Raw genomic sequence first — 12186 nt, 5'->3', positions numbered from 1 at the left:
AGGAATTAATTAATGCTAATTTGAATAGCATCTTAATAAAATCTTTGATTATTATTACTATGTAATGATTAGTGTGATTTTAAGTGGTTATTGATCATTTGCAACTTTTCTTTTGAAAATTATACATAGCCTTTGATTTCTTACCTTTTGGGAATTGACATGTTCATATACATTGAGTGTAGGTGAATTCTTTTTCTTGGGTGTTAATGAAAAACATTTGGTGCCTTTTTGTTTGTTTCTACTTAATGCTTTCCCTTCTTGTGTTCTAGCAACACTCATTTTATTGATGGAAAAAGTTTTAATTTTATTTAACTAAATTTTTTATTTTCTTTTTATTGACACTCCTATACTATGATTAACATTTGTTTCCCTAGTCCCAATTCTAAAGCTTCTTCCATTTGCCACTGATTTGTTGTGGCAGTAATTCTGGTAGCTTTTTATATTTAAGCTATATATCTAAAGATCATAATGTAATGTTCTAATTTTTGTTGATCTGCTTGTTGATTTGTTCCTGTCAAATGAGTAATCCTTCTCCCAGGAGTTTATGTTCTTGTGTATATTGAACACTGGGCAACTACACGTGGTTCTTTTTGATTCTTACTCATCTAATCTATTACGTTGACATATTTCCCAATTTTTTAATACAGTATCAAAGAGTTAGGATGATTATTATTTTTATAATATGGTTTAACATCTGGAAGTACTACTCTCTCTTCTTTCCTAACTCTTTTTAGAAAAGTCCTTGAGAGTCTAAACCTTTTATTTTTCCAAGTAAATTTTTATTATTTTGTCTACCTTTAAGCCCTAAGTCTATGCCATAAAGGCAGACAAAATAATAAAAATTTGACCTTGACCAACCACGAGCAATGACTATCTCTTTAGTTCTTTGTCTTCCTTTATTTCTGTAAAGAGCAGATCATATTTAAGACAAGTATATCTAATATAATTACAAGATAGTTTATGTTTTATAGTTGTCCTGAATGAAAATTATTATCTTTTCCCATGTAGTTTTGCCACTGTTTTATGGAAATGCTGATGATATGGTTGTGTTTAATGTGTATTCAGACTTCATGGACATTATAAATCTTCTTGATTAGTTCATTTGCTAATTCTCTAAGGTTTAGTTATCTGCAAATAAGAACTATTTTAATCTATTCTTTGCTTGTTTTTATATCTAATTTTTCTTTCCTATCTTATTATATATAGTTAGCATTTCTAAAATATATGAAATAGCTATTAGGAGCTATTTTTTCCATAGAAAATGATATTAGATTTTTATTTTAGTTATGCCTTTACTATTTTTTAGGACGTTTATGTTAGTGAGTACTGTTTTTTTGCCAAAAACATTATTTATTGATAAAATCATATTTTTTGTAGTTTAGTTAATTATACTAATTGTTTCCTAATATTGAATCACATTGAATGCTTGATATAAATCCAACTTGGTCATAGTGATTTTGGGGGGAGAAATTGTTTTGACCTTTTTTGCTAAAATTGTATTTTTGCATAAATATCCATTACTGAAATTTATCTGTAGTTATATTTCTTTGTCTTATCCCAGTAAATTTTGAGTATTGGGTTCTGTAATTATCTCATAGGCATGTTTTGGTTGAGGGCCTTCTCAGTTCTTGACACTAGATTTTATGAGAAAGGCATGCTTTGCTCTTTAGATATTCTATAGAATTCCCTTTTTAATTAATGGTATACCTACTCCACTTTGGTAGTTCATTCATAGTATGATCAGTGTTCAATTTCTGCAATGAGATGTTTTAAGATCTCCATCTTTTGTTAGATAATTATGCTTTTAATTTTTTTCATTTCTCACTTGTTATTACATTGTGTTTTATAATTTCTGATCATTTTATTTCTTTTTTACTCTGTTTACTTTTCATTTTGCTAATTTTATTTTCCTCTTTTTTTGATGAGTATACTTAATGGGTGCTCAGTTTTTTCTATAATTTATAGTGGATGTTGCAAAAGTCTTAGAGCAATTTTTTTAATAACCCTTACCTTCTGTCTTGGAGTCAATACTGTGTATTGGCTCCAAGGCAGAAGAGTGGTAAGGGCTAGGCAATGGGGGTCAAGTGACTTGCCCAGGGTCACACAGCTGGGAAGTGTCTGAGGCCAGATTTGAACCTAGGACCTCCTGTCTCTAGGCCTGGCTCTCAATCCACTGAGCTACCCAGCTGCCCCCGTCTTAGAGCCATTTTAAGCTTTAATAGCCTAGGATGGTACACTAGTTTTTTATTTTTCTTTTCAATGTGAATTTCTTATTTTTTTGTTTTGAGTTTGTTAATTTGTTGATTTTCTATTTTTTAAATTGCAAATTTGGTTCATTAATCCTGTCTCTTTTTTATTATTTTATCTATTCAGAGACATAATTTTTGGTATGTTATCTCATTGTTTTTCTCTTTTTCTTAGTTATTGTTTCTATGATTCATTCTTTGAACCACTCATTGTTAAGAATGTCATTACTGTGCATTTAAGCCTATATATTTAGTGTGAGTTTCCTACATAAATTATTTTATTGTTTTGTAATCCATGAAGTATATGCTTAATAGTGCTGCCTTTTAGTATTTGTTCATAAATTGGCCAGTCCCAAGGCCAATATATACTCCCTCTGAATCTTTGTCTGCTTTTTCTCTTAAATACCCACAGGGGCATTCTTGTGCAGTGGTATGGGGTTCTTAGAAGTATGAACATTTCTCAGAAATATAAGGTCTCTTGTATCTGCTCCCTCAAACAAAATCTGGTATAAAGCCCTCGTTAGTTCTTCCTCTTCTCCCAGGCCTCTCCCATCGATTGTGCATACCCTATGCTTTCACGACTCCCCAGGTTGATGAGAGATAGAAGGGCCTCCTCCCTTCTGTCTCATCTTAAATGAAGGCAAGCTGGAATCTAAATATGGTACCTTCTTGTCTCTTACTTCCATTCTCCCTAACTGAGCTAGTTAGTGTTAACCCCATCTGCTCCATTTATGAAGAATATGTTTTACTCTATATAGTATTAATTCAATTATATTTCCTTCCCTCCTCCTGAGCCTTTAAACCTCTTTCACTTTTTCTTTCCTTAGGTTCTTTGACCTCCAGTTGTTAGAGTTTAGATGAGGTCCAGGAACAAATCAGAGATCATCTGGTCTAACCTTTTTTATTTTACAAATTTGAAATTTGAGGCCTAGGAACATTTAACACATGGTCAAGATCACAGAAGTAGACAATAGCCAGTTTTTATACCCAGGTCCCCAGACTCCAAATCTAGGTTTGATCCCTGCATTGTACCAGATCTCTCTTGGACCTTTCCTAAACCAATATGAAATTTCAGAAAATAAATGAACTTTTTTCTTATCTCGGAATCATGAGTTTATTTCATTCTTCATCCTTTTTTAATTAATTCTGTTTAATTCATTCCCCTTCCTACCTCCAATTTTTTTTGTTTATTTTTGAGATTAGGTCTCCCCACTTTGCCCGTTCCAAGTATAGTAGCCATTCACCCATTTACCAGCCTGACCCCTCATGTTCCATTTCTGATTTGGGCAAGCCTGGAGGCTCACCACTGCTAGAAACTCAGTGTGTTAGCACAAGACTTAATGGGAGCACAATCACCTTAATCCCTCTGCAGCTCAAAACTCGCAAGGGCAGGCAATCCACCAGCTTTCAGACCTCTCAGTAGCAGAAATTACAGGTGTGGGTCACCATACCCTGAATTTACTTACCTTTTTATGTCTCTTTTGAAGTACTTTCTTCTGGTTTCTTTTATAGAATTAACTTAAAATCACTTTTTGCATTGATATGCAAATTCAGCTTTGCAGTATCTGTTTCTCTGGGGAAGGGTTCTTATTTTCTTTGCTTTTTGAAAAATAATAATACAGTACCTTCTTTGATTTCTTATGAATGAGTAGTCCTAGGATGGTCTAATCAGGAGTGAATTTTAACACTAAATTCCTTGGTGATGAAAGCTTGAGGTTTCTTTCTATTAGTGATCTGCTAAATTATTTCAATCAATTTATTGTTCTTTGTTTTTACTACTTCTGGGCAAGTTTCTTCTGTTAGTTCCTTCAGTTTGGTATTCAGCCTTTTCAGTGAATTGTTTTTATTTTCTCTTTTTAAGATACCTCTACCCTACAAAATTAGCTTTGTGAATTTTGTTTTCAAGATCAATCACTTTGAATTGTATAGAATGTGTATACTCTTTTATGTTGCTTACCTGTCACTTTCCCATCACATCTCCATAATTTTGAAGAGTTTTTCTCAATTTTCAATTTTATCTTTTTATTATGTTTTCAAATTGTCTAATGCAATTGATTCCCAATCTAATTTCACTGCTAATTTTCATCCATATTTCTTCTTTGGATTTTTGTGTCCTTTTGAACTACTTGGAGTTTCTTACTATTGTTTTCATTATTGCTCATGGTTCTTGTCGAACTTTTTGTCTCATTTTCTTTTTATTGCAGGTTTTTAGATAATTTTCCATGAGTTTATAGTGTGTATTGTCTGCATCCTTTTCTAGTTTAAATTCCCACAACTTTCTCTTTAAACTTTCCTGCTATATGACCCCTCTTTTTGATCATTTGTCATTGAATCAGGCCTACAGCGTGGCTCCGCATTCAACTACTAATATGTTTTTTTCTCCTGAAGGAGGTCAGTAGAGCTGGGAGACTTCAGAGTCTTCTTGTGTTGAAGCATGAGGGTTTTTGGCAGCTTGTTTTATGGAAACTCCATAAGTATCAGACAAAGCCTGGTTTATATTTCCTTCCCCTCACTTCAGCATAGAAGTCTAGCTTTCCATTGCTGGGTTGTCTCTCTTTAGATACAATTATTCATTCTTTTCACTGTAAAATGGTGAGAGTCCAGTGCTGTCTCTCCAATCTCTGTTCAAGGAGAAGTTGCTAAGGGTGGAGAAGACAGAAGCTACCACATTCAAGCTCTTAAATGAAAGTCTGTCTGGTCATGTGGGTGCTTGATAAATCCTAAACACCATTGGAATCATGATGAAAAATAACTGTCAAGACAAATGAAATAATATTATACTTCTTTCTAAGGATTACTGCTAGTTTAGAGCCCAGGACAGATAATCTTCATTTAGCATAATAATGTCTTTATGCCTCTTTGACTGCCATGTTTTATGATACAATGCTTATGCTTACACTTATTCTCTGACCATGTTTTTCTAAGCTATGATAGCAAACACTTGTTCTAGATGTTGGTTATTTTGGTTTTTAGAGGAGAGAAGGAAAAAAGCATTTAAGTGCCTCCTATATGTGATGGCAGAAAGTGAAGAAGAGCTAAGAAGCTGCTTGATGAGGCTGAAAGAGGAGAACGTAAAAGCTGACTTGAAGATTAACATGAGAAAAACTCATTGGTCAATTGGTCCCATCACATCCTGGAGTATAGAGGAAGAAGAGATGGAAGCTGTTGTCAGATTTTATATTCTTGATCTCTGCAGATATTGACTGTAGACATGAAATTAAAAGACTTGCTCCTTAGAAGAAAAGCTTTCTGGACAGCAAACTAAAAATTAGAAACATCAACTTGCTGACAAAGGTCTATATAGGCAAAACTATTCTATTTCTAGTAGCACTATATGGCTATATAGTTGGAATATAAAGAAAGCAGAGCACTGCTGAATCAATGCTTTTGAATTATGATACAAGAGAGGACTTTTGAGAGAACTTTGGACAACAAGGAGGTCAAATCAGTCAGTATTGGAAGATCAAATACCAAAGCTGAAACTTAAAACTTTGGCCACAGAATGATCAGAAGACTCATTGGAAAAGACCCTGTTGTTGGGAAAGATTGAAGGCAAAAGGAAAAGGAGATGGCAAAGTATGAGATGAGTAGATAGTGTCACGGAAGGAATGAACATGAATTTGAACAGACTTTGGGAGATAATATAGGACAGAGGGCTTGGCATGACTGTGTAGGGCTTTGCAAAGAGTCAGATGTGACCAAACAACAGCAACAACAGTAATGTGCCAGGCACTATGCTAAGCACTTCATAAATATTATCTCCTTTGATCCTTACAACCACCTTGTGAAGAGAACCAGCCTCTTCACAAAATTCTTGCATGGATCTAATTACCTAGAAGGGGAGCCAAAAGCTGGGAGAATATGAGTATAAGGTTTAAAGATTAAGGGATGAATGACATAGATAAAGTAAACAAAAGATACAGAGATCAGCAACATGTCAGCCTGTCAGCTCTTCCCCTGAAAGTCAGAGAAAGAGAATGAGTGAGCTGAACTGATTTTGTTTAGGATCCTGGGACAAGTAAAATAACAGAAGTATTACCATTGTATTGTCAACCAATTTACAAGACAGAGGAACTGATAGCAACACAACTGTACTTCAGGGTGCCCAGGAAAGAAGCTTACTTCAAAGTCTTTTCCAACTTTGATCAGCCTTCTCCTTCCCAGACCACTGGCACCAAGCTGATATAGATGTTAAATCTTTGACATTACAAAGGAATTTTACACATTGCTAGCTAGCCTTCCAGACTGCAGATAATAATGGAAACTTAACAAAATGTAAGTCCTATTCAACTTAAGGATTCAGAAATCAATCTATAAAATATTGGAAATATATCCATAAGTCTGATCCATGAACCCTTTGCACATTAGAGTCAGCTTTTAGATACATATTTAATACCTTCAGGTGGTTATTTTTATCATCATCATTTTACAGTTAATGAAACTGAGGCAGATGGAAGTTAAAGGACTTACCCATGGTCAACTAGTTGGAGTGTCTTCCTGACTGTAGGCTCAGCCCTCTGAACTCTATGTTGCCACCATCTTCCTCTTCTTATGAAATTTCCAGTTGCCTTTGAAGCTCAGTATTCATGAATTATTTGAACAAACACACCAGTATCCCAATAGTTGTTATTCTTTGGGCAAATCTTTTGATTTTTAAATAATTTTAATAATTCTTTTACTATTGGACTGGCCATCTGTCTAATGTTATACTCTCATATCTTGTGTCATGGCAAGGCTCAGTAAATGTATATCATTAATTGACCAAAATAAAGTCAAAATGTTTGTTTCAACTTAATCACTTCTTCTTGTTTTTTCTAACTCCTATTCCCTAAGAAAAAGAGCTGACTGAGTTTAATCAAATATGGTAGAATACTGAGCAGTAACAAAACATACTTTAAGTCTGATTGGGAGATTAGTCTGGCATTTTGAAGCAAGAGAAACAAACTGATGCGAAGATGAAATAATATATGGAAAGTGATGTACAAACTCCAAGTGCTAGAAAATGTCTTTCTCATAATTCACTAGAATAAGACAGCTGTCAGTATTTTCAGAGTATGTTTTCATTGGTAATGTTGGGTGGTGTCTTGTCGTAGACCCACTATCACTATTCATATTCATATTGTTATTCTAAGTCGATCTACCAGCATTTACTTGGGATAAAATGAGATGATGTTTGTAAAGTTTTTTGTAAAACTCAAAGTATTGATGATGGTGATGATGGTGATGATGAAGACGATGATGATAAAAACTATTTTACAAGTAAGGAAGACAAAAGATCCATTTAGATACTAATTTGGCAGGAGGGAGGGCACACTGTTTTAGAAGTTACTGAACACGGTAAATTTGACATTTGATGTATGCTTTTCATTTAAATGTCATCAACATCTCAAAGGCATTCATGTTCATGGATTTCTTCCATTTGCTGACAGTTCAGTAATGTACCAATGTTTCCAAGCAGTTCTAATTGCAATGGTATCATGATGAAAGTGGCACCCTAATTAGGTGGTGGTATTCAAGTTAATATTTTTCATTATAAATACCATTTTAAGATTTTTAATAATTCTTTTATAAAGGAGCACTCTAGAATAACATTTTGAGATCCACCCTTGAAGATAATGGTTTTCTTTTTTTATTTGATCCTTCATCTTTAGTCAGTTTTAAGTTTCAGAGCCCTCAAAATGGCCTTCCTGACTGGACCAGTCTAACTTAAAGGACATTAACTTCTCTCATGCTCTGTGGGGCACCAAGAAAAGAAAATGCCTCTGGACTTTGGCGATTTTGTGGAAGTCCTGGAAATACCAAATGACTCAATTGTGAAATGCTTAAAACCTTCCCTACTATTACTACAATGAAGTAGACACTATGTCCAGACACCTGAAAGAAATATATGGTCTTATTGACGGATCTTCCTCCCTCCTTGGGCTGGGGAAAGACATACGTGGAGTATGGAGTGGAGTGACCACTTTCCAGGATGCCTCTGCCTCTCCCTGTCATATTCTATCCTTCAATAGCATCTTGAGGATGAAGAAGAGACTGAGGGCTCCTTTCTTTTGGAGTCACTGCCCACTAGAGCCTGCTGTGATTGTCCAAGCCTCTTAGTTCCTCCCTGAATGACAATCAGTCAACTGGGCATCTAGATCTTGTCATTTAGACACTAAGGTAGTCTACTAGAAAGCCGCAGTTACAATCCTTCATCATTAAACATTTTCTCTGAGTTACCTATCACCCATTCAAACCCTAGAAAGTGGTTGCCAGGCTTCAAAGATCCTTCTTTGCCAAATGAATCTCTGCCAAACACCTGGTTGTCGTCCCCCACCATATTTGTGCACACGAGAATACAGGCCTAAGCCAACCCGGCAGAAGAAAAAAGTGTGGAGGAGATAGCTACAAATAGAAATTCGACTCCTCTGAGAGCAAACATGAATGTGTTGTACCCCTGCTGGGGAGCGTGTGCAGGGTAGAGCAGACATCCTCCTGTGGACTCATTCCTGGCTTTTGCTCTGGGAAGCTAATGACCTGGGCAGCATTTCTTATAATTGTGCTACTTTTAATAAAATGAGCCTTGTGTGTTTGCTGCCAGTTGTCACAGCTAATTTGGTTAATGCCAATTTGCCACTGCTAGTAGCTTTACCACTAAAAGTGTATCAGGATCAATTGCACACAGGAAAAAAATTCCTTTATCTGAAGGGAAACTGAGTTTGACATCATTAGGCCTGCCCCAGCACTTGATTGACAGGCAAACAACCTGCATTATGGCGACAGTTTCCATGGTGGCAATAATGGTGTTGTCCAGTCTCCATATTGGGGCACCTAGGTGGCACAGTAGAGCCCTGGAGTTGGGAGAACCTGAGTTCAGATGTGGCCTCAGACACTTTCTGTATGACCCTAGGCAAGTCATTTAACCCTATTAGCCTCAGGTTCCTCATCTATAAAATAAGGTAGAGAAGGAAATGGCAAAGCACTCTAGTGTCTTTACCAAGAAAACCCCAAATAGGGTCATAAAGATTTGGACACAACTAAAAATGACTCAACAACAACAAAAAATAGCTCTGGTAAACCGGAGATGCCATATTGGTGCATAAAATGTGGTCATCCTTTCCCAGAAGGCACAGGTGCTCAACCAATCTGGTCTAGTCTCTCTTTTATGGCAGATCCTAAATAACTCCAAAGGGTCTCCTCTCTACTTCTGAAAAGCCTCTTTGCCCTATTCCCAGAAAGCCAATGCTATTAGATGTTGAGTTTCATCTGGTTCTTCTCCTGAATTGGTCAGATTACCAACTGCTTCTCTGTGATGTCCAGGGGTGCCAATCTCTGTGAAGCACAGACCTCATGGGAATTGTGTGGTTTCCTTCCTATATTGAGTTCACAGTCTGGTAAGACCCTAGCCTAGGCCTTTGGTGTACATACCTGAATTTTATATCTATGCCACCCGCCTCTGCGCTTAGAGAATTAAGATTTTAAACCAAAATATAGGCTTAACAGTTATCCCTTTAAGGGATATTCTATTTAATTCTATTCTAATTAAACTTAATTCATCATCCTAACCTACCAACTTCTTCATAAGCCTATGAAATGAGGTCCTGGGGAAGAGGAAAGCCGTATTCTATCTGTCTGTCTTCCTTGGCAGCCTTAGCAGAATTCTGCAATGATTTAGAGACAGCAATGAGAGATAGGGCATAGACTCAAGACCCCTGGAGATCTAGTCCTAGAAATGGTTAGCTTCCCAAAAGAATGGTGAAATGGGGACAGAATCTGAACAATCCTTGCTTTGGGAAAGGAGGATTTAAGCAAATCCTTCTCTGGGCTCCATTTTCTCACTTATAAAGAGAGGGTCTGCAGAAGAATATTGGTGTGGGGTGTCCATGAACAGGGAATAATTGGTTTCATTTGTGATTGTATATTTTATTTTTCGTATTTAAAAAAGATTATTCTGAGGAGTCTGTAGATTTCACCAGACTGCCAAAGGGGCCCATGACACAAAAACAGTTAAGAATTTCTGGACTGGATGGACTTGGAGAGTCTTTCCTCTTCTAGAGTCTATGATCCTATAAGATGTCTTCTACAAAAGAAACAGGAGTTCATCAACTCGACAATCACAGATTCTTTTGCTTTCCCTAATAAACCTCATTCAAGTGACCTGATAAGACACTCCTAATGACAACACATAATACTAATATGTACCACTTAGTAGTGATTGAGGTCATGATTTTTAGCAATCACTCTAGTCTAACTGCAAAATTAAAAAAAAAAGTCATCCCAGGAGACAACTGTGACAAGCTTGTTGATACAGTGGGTTGAGTATTGAATGTAGAGCCAGGAAGTTCTGAGTTTGGAACCTGTTTTAGTCCCTTACTAGCTAGGTGACCCTGGGCAAGTCACTTAATCTCTCTCAGCCTCAGTTTCCTCATCTGTAAGATGGAATAATGATAGCTACTTCATTAGGTTGTTGTAAAGACCAAATAAGATACTCTATGTAAAGTATTTTATAAAACCTTAAAGTACCATAAAAACTCTCTCTCTCTCTCTCTCTCTCTCTCTCTCTCTCTCTCTATCTATCTATCTATCTATCTATCTATCTATCTATCTGTCTATCTGCCTCTCTGTCTGTCTGATAGCTATTTTTGCATTGATATTTGAATTCATAAAGCACAAAGTACATCACACATATAAAGTAGACTGGATACACATACACAGAGCACAGAGACATGGCATAAGACAAGTCATCTTTTCATGGTGCCTGGAGAGCCAGCCTTAAGACCTGAGTTCAAGTTCTACTTCTGTCACTTCCTGGTTCCATGTTCCTAAGTCTCTGTGGTCCTACTTAGCCTCTCAGAACTTTGGGCAGCTCTCTAAATAAGATCCTGGATTTTGGAGAAGGTGGTGACCTCCATTTGTAGAGGGAGCTGCTCACCTTTATGAGAATGAGCTCAGAGATCTGTTCCTTTTGTCTATCATCTATAGATGTAGTGTATAAAATATATACACATACATATATTTCCAATGGCTTTATTTTATTTACTTTAAAATGAACCAGTCACAAGAATGGACATGGGGGGGGGGGATTTGGACAGCATGTAAAATGGCCACCATTCTCAGCAGCATGGGACAGGGCATAGCATAGTCATCATGAAGCCAGAAGCTAATAGGTGAGGCCGATGTTTAAAAATGCACAGGGTTCTTCCTTCCTCCCTTCATGTCTCTGTCTCTGTCTCTCTCCGTCTCTCCTGGTTTTCTCTTTCTCCTTCCCCCCTTTTCTGTCCTCCACACTCTTCTTCCCATTTGCCTATTTTCACTCTCATTTCCCCCCTTTTTCATCCTTCTTTTTCTCAACTCCTGGCTACTTATTAGTCACTGGAATGTTATCTGAATCACCTCATTGTTGGCACTCAGAGCCAACAGCATGGTGGAGATTTTCAACAAAATCAGCGCAACACTTGTGAACACAGAGTTCAATGAAAGACCAATGTGGAATACATTAAGAAATGCTTTGCTGAATACAAGGAATACCTTATCTGCTGACTTGCAAAAAGGGAAAACTCTTAGACCTCATCTTCCTCTGGCCAACTGAAGCCTCCAGATTCATTTGGAGCCACCCTTTATGCTTTTCTTATTATCTTTATGGAGGCTTAAGAAACAACCATTTGTAGTATCTAGGGATGACATTGGAGGAAAGAGGGAAAAGCTGGAAGGTTATTTGGAGCCAGATTATGAAGGGCCTTCAAAGCCACTAGCTGGGGTTTAGTCTTCATTGATTGCACTGACAGGAGATCTTGGAAATTTTTTGGTGGGGGAAAGGAACTACATTTGGAACTTGACTTGAGTAGCAGATTCGAAGGTAGATTGAAGTCAGGAAGAACAGATCCCCTGAAATGAGTGTGGGCAAGCAAATAGGAGAAGGCCCTGAACTAGGGTGGGATGGTGGGGAGAAAACTCCCAATGT

The 12186-nt window shown here is 36.8% G+C and overlaps 1 protein-coding gene across 8 annotated transcripts in view; it reads left to right on the top strand.

The window, feature by feature from the left end:
- Positions 1 to 12186, top strand: part of NEK10 (NIMA related kinase 10) — a 256666-nt gene that overhangs the window by 172843 nt on the left and 71637 nt on the right. The window lies entirely within an intron of this gene.

The sequence above is a fragment of the Monodelphis domestica genome, chromosome 5 (genome assembly GCF_027887165.1).
Source record: "Monodelphis domestica isolate mMonDom1 chromosome 5, mMonDom1.pri, whole genome shotgun sequence".
Taxonomy (NCBI): domain Eukaryota; kingdom Metazoa; phylum Chordata; class Mammalia; order Didelphimorphia; family Didelphidae; genus Monodelphis; species Monodelphis domestica.
This window is presented reverse-complemented; position numbering and strand designations above follow the sequence as displayed.